Below are 19,204 nucleotides of genomic sequence, written 5' to 3' on the forward strand. Positions count from 1 at the left end.
GGAAGTTTTAAGTACTGGGGTGAGACAGAGAACACAGGTCACCTATGTTTACTAACTAGCTTTACCCATGGGAAAAGTAAACTTTCTCATATAGTTCTGACAGGAGGGAGACCCATACCTTCCCAAAGAAACTGGAGATACAGGTGGGGTTCTATTTCCCTTGAAGATTGCATTTCGAAGAAGTAATTCCCAGGTCCTTGCGAAAGGTATTCTTGAGTCATCAAACTGTCAAGAGATGTTTTAAAATTTTTACAGAGAAGATTCTAGGAAGATGGCAAAGTAAGAAGAACCTGGAATCTATCTCACTACCTAGACAATGACTGCACAGGCACAATCTATCCAGGTAACTGCTTTGGAAATTTAGAGTCTGCAGATTGCTTGACACTTCCAAGAGAAGATGTGGTTGGGAAATCATGGTTTATTTCGTGTAATCCCATCTCTTATCAGAGCAGCAGCTACCTATCCCTAGCCCTACCCATGGCAGACTACTGTGCACTTGCTCTAAAGACAAAGCTTGTGGGAACCAGAATGGACAAAAGCACCCTGTTCTCCAAATAGTTGAATCTGTGCTTTAATTGCAGACTGCTGCTTCTGATTACAGAGGTGCAGACAAAATAAGCTGTGGCCATTTGTTGTTACATCTTCTGCCATTATTACTACCCACTACTCACCTCCATGCCACACCAACTGGGAGATTTAAATGGCCAGTGCACTTCTTCCTCATCATCTTTCCTCCATTTTGGGAGCCAGACATTAAAGACTAGAACATTCAAAAAAGATGGTGTATATGGGGAAAGTTAGAAAGTGACCCTGTGTTCTCAGGGAAAGGCAGTATGGTTCAAAATTCCACTTCTGGGATTTCAAAGAATTGAAATCAGGTTTTTGAAGAGATATTTGCACACTCATGTTCACAGCAGCATTATTCATAATTGCTAAAGCATGGAAGTAGCACAAGTGTCCATCAACAGTCAATGGATAAGCAAAATGTGTATATACATACAATGGAACTTTATTCAGCTTTAAAAAGTAAGGATACCCTGACATAAGCTATAACATGGATAAAGCCTGATGATACTACGCTAAGTGAAACAAGCTAGTCACAAAACAACAAATTCTGTATGTTTCCACTTATATGAGCTACTTAGAGTAGTCAAAATCCTAGAGACAGAAAGTAGAATGGTGTTTGTCAGTGTCTAGGGCACAGAGTTTCATGTTCACAAGATGAAAAGGTTTGGATATGATGATGATGATGGTTGTACTGCACCATGAATATGTTTAATAGCCCTTAACTGTACACTTAAAATAGTAAAGAAGGGAAATTTATGTTATGTGTATTTTACCGCAATAAAAAATACTGGAAAAAAAGATTTACAAAAATCTCAAAGGGGCACGGAAAGAATTTACAAGCTTTCTAAAGAAAATGCTCTAAAACAAGTAGGTCAGGGCCTAGAACCAGAAAGAAGCTGAGGAGAACATTACAAAAGGTCTTTGAAATATGTATTACAAATATTTCCTCCAGGTCTGCCACTGACATTTTAACTTTACTTATATGCTTTTTCTATAAAAGAATTTTAATTCTTATAGAGTAATTAAAGATTTTCTGATTTGTATTGGTTTAAGGTTCTAAGTTTAAAAATAGATCTTTCTGTTCTCTAATGGGTATTTTTTGGATATTGGAATTAATTCATCTGAACTATTTTTAGAAACTGATATTTTTCCTCCAAGTTCTACGGCTAAATATCCTAAAACCACTTATTTAACAGTCATCTTTTCTTGTCAGCGTTAATGCCAGCTTTATTTTATAACGTGGCATTAATCATGGGGCTACTACTGATCTCACTCTAGTCTGCCAATCCGTTTAGAATTCATGAATGAGGAGAAAGGGGCCACGTAAAGAACAGTAAAAGAGACTGTGTGGGGCTACAAAAACAGAAAACATAGAAGTTCTGAGATGGGAAGGATCTCATTTTTTTAAGAATGAATAGGAGGCTATTGTGTCTAGAGTGCAATAAGTCAAGAGAAGAATGGTTCAAGATGAAAGTTAAAATATGGGGGTGGGGGCAGATCAGATGGTTGGTGGTGATTCTGCCTTGTGAAACTCACAATGAGTGTGTGTGGACAAGTCTGTGGTTACTGCTTCTCTGGAGAAAACTGGAGATAGACAAGGCTTGTCTCTTCTCCAGGCCACCCTGGGACCTCTGTCCCCCTCAGACCAGTTACAGGAGAACCTCCATTCGATGGTCAGGAAAATCTCAGAAAAGTACAGGGTGGAGATTCGGTGGACATTCTATCAAAATTACTTGCTCACTTAGATCATGGGGAGGCCCTTCCAGACTCAGCTGTTGAAATGAGTGTCCTATAACTACTTTCTCTCTCCAGACCCCAATGCCCACTCACTCCCATTTTCTCCCCACAGCACTTTTACATTTTCCCCAGGTCCATACCCTTAGATTTTCCATAACACAACACTCTGGTTTTCCAGGGATAAGGAACTTCACCCTCTTCAGGCACCTTACAAAACTGTGAGCCTGTGGAATTTGCTTATATGCCAAGTGATCCTACCACAAAGATGCTTGAGGAGGAGGAGGAGACAGAGATCATCAGGTTCCATCAAAGAGTTACCTTCGGTTTCCTAAACTTGCAATATCCAAGGAGATCTCTACATTATAGCATTTTCCTTCTTTTTAATGGTTTTCAGTATTAATATAATATGTGGGTATTTAAAGATCTATACTGGTATCATGGGTTGCATGCAAATATCTAAAGAAAAACAGAAAACCTCAGAGCCTTTGATGTATCTGGGGTGGGTGGGTGGAACTGGTCATATATCCTCATAGGCAACGTCTTAAAAATTTGAAGATGTTTGGGGCGCCTGGGTGGCTTAGTCGGTTAAGCGTCCGACTTTCGCTTAGGTCATGATCTCTCGGTTCGTGGGTTCGAGCCCCGTGTCGGGCTCTGTGCTGATTGCCCTCTCAGAGCCTGGAGCCTGTTTCAGAGTCTGTGACTCCCTCTCTCTCTGACCCTCCCCTGCTCACGCTGTCTCTCTCTCTCTCTCCTAGAAATAAATAAAACATTAAAAAAAATTAAAAAAAAATTGAAGATGTTTATGGTGATAAGACCTTGCACTTAAAAAATGTATACCTGTATGATCACATATACTACCACATTTGAGTCTCACAGCATCCTTAGAGGATAGGTTTAATTATTACTATACCCACCTTATAGCTAATAAACAAGTTCAGAAAGAAGAAATTGCTCTCTTAATAACATATATGGGCATAGACGATGGATCTCAAACTCAGTTTCTCGAACTTTGCGATTGTAGCTGTTTCAAGCACACTATTCTGTCCTCATTCTATTTAACTAGGGATGGGGCAATGTTGTCACTCTACTCTACATTTTTAAGGGTTGCTATTAGAAAAATGAACAATTAACTCACCATTATAAAACCAAAAAACATTGTTACTTCTTAGTCATGAAGGCAGAAAGATTATGCTAACAGAAACTTGAACTAATGGATAACCTTTTATCATGAATTATAATGTAATACCTGTAACATTTAGCTATAACAATATTTTAATTTAGTGAAGCTTTCTATAGTGCTGTTAGCACACTTATATGAAAATCAACCAGAAAGAAATATTGAAAGAATCTTAATGGAAGCCATTACACAGATAACCCGCACTCTTAGAATATTTATAAGTCAAAGAAAAAACTACTCTATTTCCCCATTTAAGAAATGAAAGAACTTTGGCCTGAGGCAAACTTGTGAAGCCACTGATAGCTTACTTGGACATAGTTTTGGAATTTCTATGTTCATCTCCTCCTTTTCTGGTGATTCTTCTTCACCATTTCTCCCACCTCACCTGGGGTGTTTTCATGAAAGTGTCCATCCAGATACATCACATTCTCCAGCAATATGCATTTTAGAGTGGTCGTTACTATATTTTGAAGGTGGTATTAGCTCTTCAGGGAAAAAGATAAAGACAAGTCTTTAATTATAAGCTGAATTTCCAGGCAGCAAGTGCTATTCCTACTGTGCCATTTGGTCATCTACATTATTTTATGTAGGCACTGGTTAGTATACCTGGAATAGTGATCATTTCTTTTGAGTATTATAATTTAAGAGCTGCTTGGGTGCACTGGAGATGATAACATACTCCCTTTGTTGTAGTTAGAGGCTATCACACTGGTCAGAGTGGCTAAAATGAACAGATCAGGAAACTACAGATGTTGGCGAGGATGTAGAGAAACAGGAAGTCCCTTGCACTGTTAGTGGGAATGCAAACGGGTACAGCCACTCTGGAAAACAGTGTGGAGATTCCTCAAAAAACTAAAAATAGAGCTACTCTATGACCCAGCAATACCAATAGTATGAACGTACCCAAGGGATAGAGAAGTGCTGATGAGTAGGGGCACGCATACCCCAATGTTTACAGCAGCACTTTCAACAATAGCTAAATTATGGAAAGAGCCTAAATGTCCATCAACTGATGAATGGATCAAGAAGATGTGGTTTATATATTCAATGGAATACTAGATGGCAATGAAGAAGATGAAATCATGCCATTTGCAGCAACGTGGATGGATAGAACTGTAAGGTATTATGCTGAGTGAAATAAGTCAGTAAGAAAAGGACAGATATCATGTTTTCAGTCATATGTGAATCTTGAGAAACTTAACAGAAGACGTGGGGGAAGGGAGGGAGGAAAATAGATACAAACAGAGAGGGAGGGAGGCAAACCACAAGAGTCTATGAAACACAGAGAACAAACTAAGGACGGATGGGGGGTTGGGGAGAGGGTAATGGGTGATGGGCTTTGAGGAAGACACTTGTTGGGATGAGCACTGAGTGTTGTATATAAGCCAATTTAACAATAAATTATATTCATTAAAAAAAGAGGGTAGACTTTATACTTTAAATTCAAAGTTGCTTCCTTTTATCCGAAACTCTTCAAAAGCATAGGTCATTTGATTGTCCTGCAGCTAAAATTTTGGAAGAATAATACTTGGCATATAGTTAATAATGCATAGGGATACCAAACACATATTTGTGAGAGAAAACACTCTTTCTGAGTTGAACAGATAATTTGCAACATGCAAAACCCTCTGACAAACTGAGCTGGGCAAATTGGCCATTTCATGTCAGCTTGGTTGCTCCTGATGTATTCAACGCTGAACAATGTCATGGTAACACTGCGTTTTATTTCTACAATCTCCATGCACTATAAAGGAAGTCCCCGAGGTGCTAAATAAGACAAAGAGCAGTGAAAAAGTTGTTGTACAATAAACCCACAAATAATTTAGCCATTCCAAGTGGATTTGTAATACACCTTTTGTGTGGAAATGACACAACACAACAAAGAAAACAAATCTCAAATTAGTGTGTGTGTGTGTGTGTATAAAGTTCAAATTATAGATTACACATAAATATATAATTTAAGAGACAAGAAAAGGAAATAAAAAAAAGAAAAATGAAAAGGAAGTTGACTGGGATAGCGAATTGTCTCCTCAGAGCCAGAGGGTCCCATTTCTCTTTAGTAACAGGACAGAGTCCTCTTGATTGATTTTTTTCTGTGGTTTAAACTGTGGTTCTGAGGTTCATTGTTGAGCATTCATAGCTAGATTAGGATTCCAGATAATCTATGGTCCCTGTTTTAATTAAGACCAGGAGGCAGCCATAGAAGTTCTTTCAAAATAAATTACAGTGTATTTTCTCCATGAAGAGAATCAGGAAGCTAGGGCACAATGAAAAACAGAATGAAAAGTAAAGGAAATGGGAAAATGCGTTGGATGGTACCATTGATTGTTACCAAAAATTAATTTGTTCTTTTTTGTGAACCTTTCCATCAGGAGAGTCTCCATCAAGTGCAACATGATGTTTCCAATGAATGTCCTGAAGGCAATAGGAGAAAAAATTCACTCTGTGTTGCAGCAAATGCTAACCCTGAAATTGAACAGAAGCGATCAATTCAAGTCCAAACAATAACATTTAAACAAATAATAAGAAAGACTCCAGATCAGGGGATGATATCATTAAAGGCAGCCTCTTGAGAACTGAAAACGTTTGGGGTTTTAAAAAATCCAGTTTCAATAAAAAGAAGCCTGTTGGAAAATGTAATCATATTTCAGAATAATTCACTTTAGAGAAAAATATTTTTTTTACACATTCAATTCAGAATGGAATATTGAACCTGGGTATACAGAGGATAGCAAGAGCTGCTTTAGAGTGTTTTCATTATAATTGCTTTGATTTTCTTTGTTATGATTACTTGCAAGATCTCAGAGGGCAGATGATTGTTATCTCTTTTTTTTTTTTTTTTCAGAGGAAATGGACACAGAGACGTTCAATGATATATACCCTACTGGTAGAGATAGAAACATTGGTTTTGTGAGTCCTTAGCACACATGGGTTACTATAAAACAAGTATTTTGTAAAAAGCAAATGCCAACAAAACAATATTTTTATGAAAAAGTTTCTGATTTAATATCAAAGTTTAATTTAAATAATATATAATTTCTAAACATTGGTCCTTAGTTTTGAGATTTGAGGCTGACATGTTTCTAATTAATAGATAGAGCACCCTGGGTGAATATGTCTGTAATATTTTAGAAGGCTTTTTTTTTTTTTGTAATTTTGAAATAATTTTAGGCTTTAAAAGAATTGGGGGCACCTGGGTGGTTCAGTCAGTTAAGTGTCCAACTCTAGATTTCAGTTCAAGTCATGATCTCACAGTTTGTGGGTTCAAGCTCTGCATTGGATTCTGCACTGACAGCATGGAGCCTGCTTGGGATGCTCTCTCTTCTCTCTCTGCCCCTCCCCAGCTTTCATTCACATACATGTGTACTCTCTCCTCTCTCTCTCTCTCTCTCTCTCTCTCAAAATAAACATATATTAAAAAAAAGAATTGTAAAACTAGTACACAGAATCCCTATACCTTTTACCCAGATTCTTCAAAATATAACTAGAATTAAGAATTAAAATCAAGAAATTAAACTTGATTCAGTATTAATATTTAAATCTACAGACCAGTTTTGCCAACTGAGCCACCAATGTTCTTGTACTGACCTAGGCTCTAATGTAAGATGAGGATTCATTTTGTTGTCCTGGATTCTTATTTTCTTTTAACCTGGAAAGGATCCTTCATTAACCCATGTCTTTCATAACCTTGATATTTCTCCAGAGTACTGGCATGTTAGTTTGTAACGTGTTCCCTTGCTTTAGTCTGATGTTTTCTTAGGTATTTGTGGCAGAAATGCCACAGAAATTCTGCTGTGCCTTCTCCTGACATCATGCTTATGTCACACTCAAGATGCCCATAGGTCTTATTACTGGTGAAGCAAAGGTGACATCTGCCAGATTTCTACACTGCAAATTGTTATTTTTCTTTTTATATTTAGTAAGTATCATGTAGGGAGGTGCCTTGAGATTATGTAAATATCTTATTTCTCAACATACTTTTGCCTAGCATCCATAGATAATTCTTGACTGAGGTGACCATTGTATTTCGTATATTCTAAACTTACTAGTCGGAATTCTGCTTTAAGGCAGAACCATACCTTACCTACCATTTATTCATTCTGTCAATTGTTTGATCAGTATGAACTCGTGACTTCTTATTTTACTCTATGGGTAATAATCTAGTCCTATCATTATTTACTTTTTTTTCTGGGACATTTTAAAAATCAATCTGTTGGAATTGTCAGAAAAATAGGTTATAAAGGTAAATTGGCGTGAGCTGATAAGATCCCTTTTAGGGCTAAAGTTCTATGCTCTGGATGTTACCACCTATCGGAATGTGTCTGAGATGCAATTTGCTACCACGCCTTCCTTTGCTTGAATTGTATTTATGAACCTAGAGACCATTACTGAGTTCAAAAGTGTTTTGTTTTGTTTTGGTTTTTTTTGAGCTGAAGTCTGATGATGTGCCCATAGGTGAATCTTTGGGCTCAGCTAGACACTGCCTTGCTCTGTTTCTAACCCTGCCTCAGGCTATTGCCCAGATCCATTCACATACCCATTCCTTCTGTGCCTTGGGAAGCCCCAAACACAAGAAGTTCTTTAGCTTTATGTTTCTAATTTATCAAAATAATAACATCATCATTCACCACTCAGGTGAGTCTTCACACTGTGTATGCTGTTATTTGGGTTCTCCTCATTAGAGACCCTGAAACCAGGATTCATTTGTAAGTAGTATGCTTGAGCAGTTCAGATAACACAGGTACAGACATGATAAAAGGAATGGAAAGCAGCCAGTGGAAGGTGTGCTATTAAGGCAGCTGACAGTATATGAGCTAAATCCTACTTGGGCTCTGGAAACTGATATAAAACACAGACATCATAATCAGGCAATCTGAAGTATGACACAACTAGAATATTTATATACTAATTCTGGAGAACCAAAGGTTGAGAGGTTGCTCCTGGAGGTACTAGTTCCTCAGTATTCTCCCTGTTCTGTGTATGCACACACATGAGCACAGAGATAGTGATGTTTTCCATGGTTTCAGGAGAAAAAAGAAAGAAGCCAGGATTTGCAGAGTTTCAGATACTGGAAGTTTGGTGCTGGCTAGAGACACTGAAAGATGCTAGAGTTATGGGTGAGGCAATGAGAAGTTCTGCTACCCCAGTTTTTTGTATATTTTATTTAATGTTCTAAAAGAAGCATGCCAAATAGGGCAAATAGATGTCAATTTCATTTTATAAATTAAATAGCTGAGGTTTGGAGACCCGAGTGACAAGCTTAAGGTCACATACTGTAACGTATGTACATAAAGGATAGGGCTAGACAATTCCAGAGCATAGGGGAAAAATTCAATGTCTTCACTTCGCTTTTCTAGAGCATGGGGTTGCTGGTATTAGGTTGACCCTTACAGGGAAGAGATTTGCTCCTTACCTCTCTAAAGTGGACCCTGGGACCTCTCAGCGACAGGACTTACTCCAAAGTGCAAAATGGCATGAACCATCCCCATTGCTCAGTGATTTACATTTTGCTGCTCTGCTCAATTGATACTACTGAGTAATGACCTATATTTCATTTCTTGCTGACTTTACCTGCACATTAGGCAGTTTCTATTAAAGTCCTAATGTACCAAAGCAAATGGTTGATCAGGAGATGGGCACATATAGCCCCAAAGTTTCCTTCAAGTCATCCACCATGAGACACAGTCAAGCTAATGCCTTGAATCTAAAAAAATAGGAAATGCCTGAGCTAATTCAGCACTAAAAATAAAGGAAGTATTCAATATTTTTAATAGACAAAAGTACAATTATAGATCTAAGAAGAACAGAATTATTGAAGTCAAAATTATATTAATTCATTTATTTACTCAGCTTATTAGTTACAGTTCGTCTATCCTATTATGTGCCTTAATCTATGTAAGCACCAACACTATGAAAATACATGTCATTGTCCTTGCTTTTATGAAACATACACTCTAGGGAAATGTGGAATGCAAGGAACTTCCTGAAAATTGGAAACACTTGTGATGCAAAATGATGTCGTCTACAACAGAATACAGGGTGGCAGAAAATGAAACGGGAATGACAGATTGGATCCAGATTGTGAAGGGCCTTTAATGTGGTGACAGGGATTTTGTATTGTTTTAGGTAACAAGAAATCAATAGATTTTTCTTTAAAGCAGTGTGTGACTTAGAAACAATATCAAGAGAGTGAAGAAAATTATTTCTCCCTCAATTAGGCGATCTGGTTCTTGAGCACTATCCTCTCCTTCAAAGAAATGCCGTGTTATTAAAAATGACCTAATGATTATATGGGCCATTTGGTCACAGCTTTTTTTTTTTTTTTTAATTTAACGTTTGTTTATTTTTGAGAGAGACAGAGAAAGAGACAGAGAGAGAATGCATAGGGGAGGGGCAGAAAGAGAGAGACAGAGGATCCAAAGTAGGCTCTGTGCTGATAGCCCAATGTGGAGCTCAAACTCACCAACCACAACCACAAGATCATGACACCCAAATCGAAGTCGTATGCTTAACCAACTGAGCCACCCAGACTCCCCTTTTTTTGGTCACAACTTTTGAGTAACTTGCCTTGTTTGTTTTCTTTGAGGGCACATCCTTCACTTGCTGATATTTCATTCATGATTGTGAACCACCTGCAGAAAGCATTAAAAAATCTATAGGTAAATGAGGGCAATATCATGGGGTATGGATCTTTGTATTTCTTTGTCTCTCACAGAAATTATTTTCAAAGAAAACTTCCCTGCAGAATAACTGTCTTATTGGTCCAGTGAAGCAATAAAAAACAGGAGATGAGAATCTCCAAGAAGAATATCAACACCAATAATATATAATTAGTGAGGTTTTGTTACATCCAAGACACTACGCCAGGCCCTGCAGGTGGAACTGGGAGTAATGTGGGTAGATTCATTCCCATCTTAATCTGATGGGTGGGTAAATGGGGAGAGAGAGCTAAATAATGGAAAGAGCATGAGACTTGGAGACAGAGATGTGAATGCTACATTAACACTGGGAAGAGTGCCTCATTTCTTGGTCTTATTGTTTATAAAATGGAGACAAGATAGTTTACTTTTTATAACTCTCAATCCCCATTAGTCTGTTTCCACTGCTCTATTCAAGTATTTATCTATTCTTAAAAGTGTATGACATGTTTCTATATTTGTTAACTTCTCCCCTCATTAAAATACAATGTCCATCAGGGCAGAGATCTTAACCAGTCTTGGCTACTGTGGTAGACAAATAATGTTCCCTCAATGAGATCCATGTTCTAATCTCTAGAAACTGAATGTGTTCTATGACATTGTGAAGGGGAATTAAGGTAGCAGATTGAATTAAGCTTGCTAATAAGCTGATGTTAAGATAGGAAAATTATTGATAATCCAGGGCTTCAGATAGAAGACCAGAGCAAATGACAGTATAAGAGCTCCACTCAGCATTGCTGGCTTTTAAAATCAAAGTATGAGTCCACATACCAAGGAGTGTAAGTGACTTCTAGAAGCTGGAAACGGTAAGAAAGTAGATCCTTCCCTAGAATCTCCAGCTGTAACAAAGACAGCTGACATCTGATTTTAGCCCAGCGTGACTTATTGTGGAGTTCTGACTTCCAGAGACATATAATATTTTTGTGTTACTGTGACCCCCTCAGTTTATGACAATTTGTTACACCAGCCATAAGAAACTAATATTTCTGCTCAGGACTTTTTTATCCTACTACTCTGTCACTTAGTGTCTAGCATAGTGACTGCAGCATAGCAACAAATAAATGTGTGTGTGTTTGTGTGTGCATGTGTATTTTATAAATTAATGAAGTGGTACACAATCAACTGGAATATAATGACACCACAATTTATTTATTTATTTGTTTGTTTGTTTGTTTTGAGAGTGAGAAAGACCATGAGAAGGGGAAGGGTAGAGAGACAGAGAGAATCCTAAGCTATCTCTGTGCTATCAGCACAGAGCCCAATGTGCGGCTCAGTCTCACAATTAATGAGATCATGACCTGAGTTGAAATCAAGAGTCGGATGCTTAACCGACTAAGCCACCCAGGCACCCCAATGATGCCACAATTTAAGGGCACAGAAATCTACAAGTAAAACATACATAGACATAAACATACAAAGGCTAAATATTACAACATACAAAGGCTAAATCTCTTTACATTAAGAGATTTAATGTAAAATTATATTGTTAAAATTATATTCAATATTTTACACTCATATAGAAAGATATGTATTATTCCACAGAAAGTGTCTTAGTTTACTTCAGTTTAGGAACACAAAATTTTACATGACATATTTTAAGGGAAAGGTGCCAAAAGACCTTCTGATCAACTATTATCACATGTTTATATCAATTACTGCTCTGCTAAGCCCTTCTGTTTCTGAGTATTACATGAGAGCCTAGGTGACATCACTGAGAACAGAAGTAAAGGAAGTACAGTCCTTTCTAAGTACAGTAACACTGATAAGGCACAACACTAGTCATGGTAGTGTTTCCTTCTCACCATTACTGTCATTCTCTGCTAGCTCCATCTTAAAGAGATTTCATTACATAATCACATTTCAATATTCATATTCCTTTCCCCTAGACCAAAAAGCAAGCAACTCACTAATCGCATTTCATCATCCCTAGAAGATACCATAGACAGAAAATAAACAAACAGAGGCACAAGATAAGCGTGGAACAGCTTTCTGTGCCGTAAAATAAGAGATCACTCAGTGAATGATGGAAATATGCTAAAAATTCTCTTGAGCCATTTTCAGGGGCTCCACGTAGTCAAATCTAAGACACCTAGGACATAAAAATAAATTCTATTAATGGAATAAAATAAAAATACAAGAGTTCAAAAAGATAGAAATAAATAAACGCGAGGAGAAAGGAAATCATCTTCTTAAAAACAAAAACACCAATTAACAAATATAGAATAGACGATAGAGTTAGTCATCCATTAATACTAATATTAGTGAGCATGAGTTTGAGGAGGAACAAGATATGTACAGTATCAAAGTATTACCCCACAGATTACTATTAACTACAAAGGGAAACAAATAATAGCATCTTCGTGGAGAAATCTGAAAGAAGCTATTTGAAGAAATAGCCACACGTATCACCAGTTTTGGGGTAAATCAAGAGCATGTTGACAGGATGCGCTAAGAAGGATAGAACCTTTCTGGGGTATTCCTGCCACAAATGTGTATAACCTGAATAAAACTGTGAATAAATATTAGACCCAAACTGAATCCCCTTCTACACAATAATTGACTCGTACTATGTCAAAATATCAGACTGAAGAAATTTTCCAGAGAGGTTATTCTAATAAACAATGACAAATAAATATAATTAATTACCTTAAATCGGATGCTGAACCAAGGGAATATAGTCAGAAAGGATATCGTTGAGACAATTGATGGAATTTAAATAGTGACTGGGAATTATGTGAAAGTCCTAAGTCAATTTTAAATTTCCTGCTTTCCATAACTGTACTGTGGCTAAATAAGAGAATATCCTTATTCTTAGGAAATTCACACTGAAATGTTTAGAGATATGATGCTTAGTCTCAAATGGGGCAAATATAGAGAATAGGTGAATGCAAATTAAGGGTATACAGGTTCCCTTAAATATTTGTGTGACTTTCCTGTATATTTGAAATTACAACAAAATTTAAAGTTACAAGCAATACGGATAGGTTTAGATTTTACAGTTTCCAGAGAGACTGATAATTCAGAAAGACATGGAAACACCATGAGCTGGTGGTGGTGGTATTTGAATTGCTACAACTGCTGGAAAAGAAAATTGATATTATCTAATATCTGATGATTTGTATACTGGTTGTAGGCTAAAAATGTCCTCTCAAAGCTATCCACATCCTAATCTCTGGAACGTGTTATTTTACATGCAATGTGATTAAGTCAAAGGTGTTGAAGTGGAGGGTAATCCTGGATTATCTGGGTGGGCCCAGCATAATCACAAGGGCCATTTTAAGAGGGAGGCAGAAGTAGAGGGTCAGAATCAGAAAAAGATTTCAGTTGAATGAAGAAAAAAAAGTTCATTCTATGAATGAATGTAGGTGCAATATGACATCGTATATGTAAATTCTTAAAACAGTACTCCATATTTAGGATCCATGTACATGCAGAAATATGTGCTTATAATATGAAACCAGGTATGGAAAGACGCACATTCAATCTAGTGTCACATCTGGAAGAAAGAGGGGGTCTGAGACTGAGGAGAGGCTACCCAGATGATTTGATCAAGTTAACACAAAAATTAATAAGACATGATTAGTAGATATGAACAGTGAGGAGAGAGGAGTCAGTAAGACCATTATTTGTAAATTCAACTAAGTATTTGTTGATAACTGTAAGTGGGAATCGTAATAAAAAAGGAAGAAGAGTATGTTTTTGAGAAAGTGAAATAATTTCTGGTTTCAATCTCCAGAGTTTGAACATTTTCTCTAAGATGTCTACAGGGAGTGATGAAATGTATCTATTATACTACCACTGTCCTCAAGATGATTATATTCTGGACCAGGGGTAGGCAAAATTATCCTGTGAACGATCAAAGAGTAAATATGTTAGCCTTTGAAAGCCATTTGTTCTTTATTGCAACCACTCATTTCCGATGTTATTGTGTGAAAACACATGAAACAACACATAAGCAAATGGCTGTGGCTCTATTCTAATAAAATTGTATTTATAAAGAGAGGCATTTGGCTGAATTTGGCCCACAAACTGTTAAGTTGCTGTTTCCAGTTAGACTCAGTATTTTACATTTCTTCGTATAATAATGGCTATAGTTTCACTACTCTATTGATTGAAAAAAATATACAGGCATGTATAAATGTACGGGTCCCCTTTAAGAGTTCCATTCCTTCCAAGGGGCTAAAGGTTTAGGTCTGGGGAACCACTGTTATGGTGGAAGTAAATTAAGTGTGCAAATAATTAAAACACAAAACTGAACACACTAGAAAAGAGATCTGAACATAGGTCTTTGGAAATTTACCCAGGGAAGTCATCAGTAGGGTGCTGAAGAATGCTTGGCTTGGGAGTAGGGTGTGGCTGGATGTGTACAGGCTGAAAATTACATGAGCCAAGAAAGGCATGGAGCCCAGCAAACACATGGCGTATAAGTAAGGGAGAAAATAAGGGTGATGCTGCTATTTGGTGAACAGCAAGAGGTGGGAAGTTAAAATGCTCTCACAGAATGTAATTTGGAAATTAGGTCTTAAGGGCCTTAAGCATTAAAGTCTAAGACCTATGTTTTTGGAATCAGTAATTTCTCACTACTACATAAATCTTAGGATACTCTATTAATTTGCATCATAAGACATTTCTGAATGTTCAACTTGCTGGGAAAATGGTTGAAATTGCTTTCAAGATACAGGGTGTCTTATTNAAGACCTTTTAAGATATCAAATGCATTTTTAAAAACTGCTGAATAATAATGAAAATGACCTAAGAGGTTTCTCACTCTATCTTTCTGCCGGCTTATTGTTGTCCATATTAATATACTTTGCTGTCTCTTATCTACTCTGGTTTAAAAATCCACTAGGGATGAAACTATTGAAGTAATTTGCAGTTTCTTCCCTTGACAAGTTATCATTGTGGTCAGATCAATTTCTGTTATTTTCAGAGTAAATTTTTTTTCTTTTAACACCAGCGTGTAATTCCTTGCTTTGTTGCTAACAAAGACATTCCTCCCTCTCAAGGTTTGTTTATTGCTTCTTTTTGTACGCTTTCCACATGTAGCTTCATAGTTCATCATATTATAGCTTCATAGTTAAAATCATATTATACTCTGCAAATCCAGCAACATAAGCATTTCCTTACATATCAGCTTTCTGTGACTCCCTACCATGATGTATTATGTTCCCAGAAAAGCCCAAGCACATCACCAAAATATTGCCTTCTCTGCTTCTTCTCACTTGTTGGAATTTGGTACAAAAAATAGTGTTTGCTGTCTTGACAGAAAAATAACAATGATTTTAACAGGAATGAAAAACAATACTGCCAAACAACAAGAAATATGTGACTTCTTTCAATTTTCAAGGTAAACACATGTTTGAGATTATGTGTATGTTTCTGTGTTTGTGTGTGTGTATTGTGTGTATGTGTATGTGTGTGAATGTAGATGAATCAAAAAGTATCCCAGGACTCTGATTAATTGGAAGAAAATAATATTAGCAAGAAGCAAGTATTATACACACTATGTTTAAGTATCAGTACTTCTATTTACAAAGAACAATCTAGTTTGGGGTGTACTTAATGTTTAATAATTCTTTGCAGAAACCAATGGAAAACAAAGTAAGAGTCTTGCAGGAAGAGAGGGAATTGTGGGAGAGAAACTAGGTCAAACTAGGCAACCAAAAGGAGAAAGAGTGGTTTTCGTGGTCATCTTTTGAGCACTGCTTCTCTGAGACCTGAATACCTAATTCTAATTCCCTACTCATTAACAACATACTCTCTCTGACTTGAATACCCATATTCTCATCCTTGGTCATGCTTTTGGTTTATCTCTACAATATAGCAGTTTTCAGTGTATTATCATTCTGTGGGTATCTCTTTTACTCTCCCTTCCAGGTCATTGCCAATCATTGCCAATAGAATGCCACCCTTGTTAAATACAACCCCATTTGTCTCATGGAAGAATCTTAGCATTAAGCTGTTTGCCCAAGTGAAACCATGAGAAAAACATTTAGCCCATTTTGCATCAATTCTTTTAAGTGAACATGTCTTGAACCCTGTATTAAGAAATTTGTAGGATCCAAATTCAAAATTTATAACATATTCCTTCCCCCATTATGTGCTAATTCCATCAACAGAAGCAATTAAATAGGTTTGGTTTACTTATTCTTTATAATTTAAGCACCTCTTCATTCATGACTCTTTATGAGGTGAATATTTGGAAGGTTTTTTATTTTCAGTGTGGGAATTTTTTTAATGTTTAATTCGTAATTAAAAATAAGTTAGCAAACATTGAATTTTGTATTGCAAGCAATTTAAATATTATCAATTTCAAGAAATATATATTAATGGACATGGAACAGTCAACATCATTTATTTCATTTTGAAATATTCAAATAGTTAACTAAAACCCTGTATCTACACCTTATCTCTGTCCCTCTCCGAACCAGGTGGACATATGAAACTGCTCTGGATTCCAAATTTGGGGAAACTGATGTTAAAGTAACTAGGCTTTTCCATTTATATTCACATTTCTACAGATATATGTAACAGATGTACAGTAAACTTTGTCGTCTTTTCCTATGCCCTTTTGCATGGATTTTAACAGAATATAAGCTACTTACATCTGCTTATGCTTTAATTATATACATTTATTATGAGAGACCATTAGGGAAAAGTCCCTACACAGTATCTGAAACTCTCTGAGACCGTAAGGTATCCATATATTTTTCTTATGTAAAGCAGTGCAGATAATAAACAGCTTATGTCTTTTATTTCACGGTTGTAAGTCAGGAAAGACAAGCTTTGCAGGTTTGTGTGTTGCGTGTTTCCAATAAAGAAGCTGAACATGAATACTCAGCACACACTTTGTTTAGAATTCACATATGCTTGCTTTTTCCACGTGTCTGTTTCTACAAAAGAAAAAAAAAGGGAAGAAATGAAGAAAAGAAAAACACTTGTCTATCAGTGTCCAGACTCAAGCAAGAACTGTTTTGCAACTAGAAATCATTAAAGTCCTTAATTTCTTCTCCATGAGGACTATTTAAAGAAGTTGAGATCTTTTAGAATGTTTTCTTAGAATAATCATGTTCTAAGTTCCTACCAGGTCAGCTGCAGGTTCTGAAAGAAATAAGTATGAAAGAAATTGCACACCTAAGCAAGCTTGTGCTGCATCACCTCCAGGACCCAAGGCTGTTCAAACTACTAAAAATTTGATGTTTGACAGAAGCTGGAGACAATGCTGAAAAAGCTAAATAGTACTAGGCATTATAATTTATAAAGGTTAAAGGGAGAGAGACCAAAGAGAGTTAAAGACCAAATAAGCTTTTGCCTGGGGAAGACACCATCACTACATCTTTAAGATATTATTTATACAATTTTGTGACAAAGGTATTTTTTATCCTCAGTCAATGGACAACTATATATTGAGTATCTACAATGTAAAAAGACTGTGATGGGATCTGTTGGATGCCCCATGTGGTGGACAGAATTCTAAGATGGCCCTGGAACTTCCCGGCTCATGTGTACATGCCTCATATAATTCTTCTTCCTGAATGTGGGCAGAATATGTCAATAGGATGGTGTATGGGCTCAAGGATTTTTGTAGGTATGATGATGTTACTAATCAGTTGACTTTGAGTTAATCAAAATTAATAAAAAAGATAACTCAGTAGGCCTGTGGGAAAGGAGTGGAGGAGCAAGGAGAAATGGAAAGGAAATGACAGAAAAAAAAATGTTTCTATTTCCACAGAAACAGCAAGCACAAAGTACTCCAAACCCAGGACGTCCAAAGGGAGCTAAAAGGGCAGCTCCTGGGAAGAAAACAGATTGGTCTTCACAGGGTTCCCAGGGGGAGCAGGTTTAGTTTAGGAATTTTCTCAGAATGATTCTCAGATAAGACAAAGTTCTGCACCCTTAATACTAATTAAAAAGTTCATTTGGCCTTGCCTGGTCCATGCTGCCAACCTCACCTGTCTCTTCCATAGCTGACACTCTTCTCAACACATATGTATTACTATCTGTCCCTGTCCCTAATGGACCATGCTTGGTTTTACTGCTGTATCTTTGCAAACATCGTTTTCACTCATTTTTGGTCTCCTTCCATTGGTCTGATCTGTGGCTCTGCATTTACAAGGAACTTTCAATGGATAGAGTGAATATCTCTGTCATAGCATTGATCACAGTTCTGTGATTATCCATTAGCTCATCTCTTTCACTCTGCTGTGGCTGCTTTAAGTTTATGTAACAAATATTTAATTTCTGTAGCCTTAGCCTATCAAATATCGGACACATATTAAGTGAATAACGTATGATTTATAAATGAATTGGTGTTACCAAACATACATTTTTAAAAACTGTGAATCATTACATGGTTTCCCGTTCTGTCACTATCTCCTTCCCCAGAGTCAAGAACACATATATTTTATGAAGACCTCTGAAGCAGATGGCACAATCTAAGAGAAGTTTAGGGAATCATGGAATTGGAGCCACATGAAAGTGTCACACTGGCCAACTTGCTGTGACTAGAGAAAATCAGAACAGAGGAAAATGTTGCAAAGACTATCGTAAAAGATTTACCAACAATGCAGACGAGGGATATGTATTTTTCAAAAAATTTTCCACTTTCTGTAGTATATAAAGTGTCAAGCGTAAAGTGCTATGAATGGTACATCGAAACTTCAGCAGATTTTTCTATTTAAATGTAATCCTGCTGCTAAAACAGACTCTATTTTGAAATATGACAATACCTTCTGATCTCTTTTCCCTTGCTTTTCATTATGGAGGACATTTTCAGGATAATAGGATGTCTCTCTTTTAGTAGCACATCTGTTCCTGCTCCATTGTCTTCTCTTGGAATCATAATTTCCTCTTTGGGAATGTACAATTGGTAGCAAGTAGAGATGATTATGATGTAATAAACAGAAACGATGACTTCAGGTGGGTAATAATAGTTAAGAAACCAAGGTTTTTGCTTCCAAGTAAATTCCTCTGCTGATTGAAATGAGGAAAAATGAAACCAAAGTATGTACAATGCTTGAGCAGA

General features: G+C 36.7%; 1 long non-coding RNA gene across 1 annotated transcript; it reads right to left on the bottom strand.

Moving 5' to 3' along the window:
• Positions 1 to 5,717: 5,717 nt before the first annotated feature.
• LOC144220566 (uncharacterized) lies at positions 5,718 to 18,998 on the bottom strand. Its single transcript, XR_013331782.1, has 3 exons — positions 18,909 to 18,998; positions 10,049 to 10,113; positions 5,718 to 5,947 (listed from the first exon to the last, which is right to left on the bottom strand). It is a non-coding gene; the product is annotated as an uncharacterized LOC144220566 (long non-coding RNA).
• Positions 18,999 to 19,204: the final 206 nt, after the last annotated feature.

The sequence above is a fragment of the Crocuta crocuta genome, unplaced genomic scaffold (assembly GCF_008692635.1).
Source record: "Crocuta crocuta isolate KB4526 unplaced genomic scaffold, BGI_CrCroc_1.0 scaffold279, whole genome shotgun sequence".
In the NCBI taxonomy this organism is placed as follows: Eukaryota; Metazoa; Chordata; class Mammalia; order Carnivora; family Hyaenidae; genus Crocuta; species Crocuta crocuta.